Here is a 449-nt window from a genome sequence, read left to right as displayed (position 1 = left end):
TTCCCTGTTCTGTGCTCACCACCCCACTCAGATCTCCTTCCATCACCATTTATCCCACATATACCCTCCTCCACAGCGTACTGTTGTCTGTGTCCGTGGTTTTTTTCTCTTTTTCTCAATCCCTCCGCCCCTCCCTACACCCCCCCCCCCCACACACACTGTCAGCCTGCTCTCTATGAGTCTGTCCCTATTTTGCTCATTAGTGCACTTTGTTCATTAGGTTCCCCATATGAGCAAAATCATATGTACTCGTCTTGCTCTGACTGATTTCACAGCATAATGCTCTCTAGGTCCATCCATACTGTCCAAAAAGACAAGATTTCCCTTTTCATTTTTTATGACCAAGTAGTATTCCATAGCTGTTTTATCTACTCATCTACTGATGAACACTTGGGCTGCTTCCAAAACTTGGTTATTGTAAATAATACTGCAGTGAACATAAGGGCGCA

The 449-nt window shown here is 44.5% G+C and overlaps 1 protein-coding gene across 1 annotated transcript in view; it reads left to right on the top strand.

The window, feature by feature from the left end:
* The window catches only part of RPS6KA6 (ribosomal protein S6 kinase, 90kDa, polypeptide 6), a gene marked incomplete at its 3' end in the record, with an annotated part of 162,078 nt that overhangs the window by 120,661 nt on the left and 40,968 nt on the right, over positions 1–449 (top strand). The window lies entirely within an intron of this gene.

The sequence above is a fragment of the Myotis davidii genome, unplaced genomic scaffold (assembly GCF_000327345.1).
Source record: "Myotis davidii unplaced genomic scaffold, ASM32734v1 scaffold1206, whole genome shotgun sequence".
Classification (NCBI taxonomy): domain Eukaryota; kingdom Metazoa; phylum Chordata; class Mammalia; order Chiroptera; family Vespertilionidae; genus Myotis; species Myotis davidii.
This window is presented reverse-complemented; position numbering and strand designations above follow the sequence as displayed.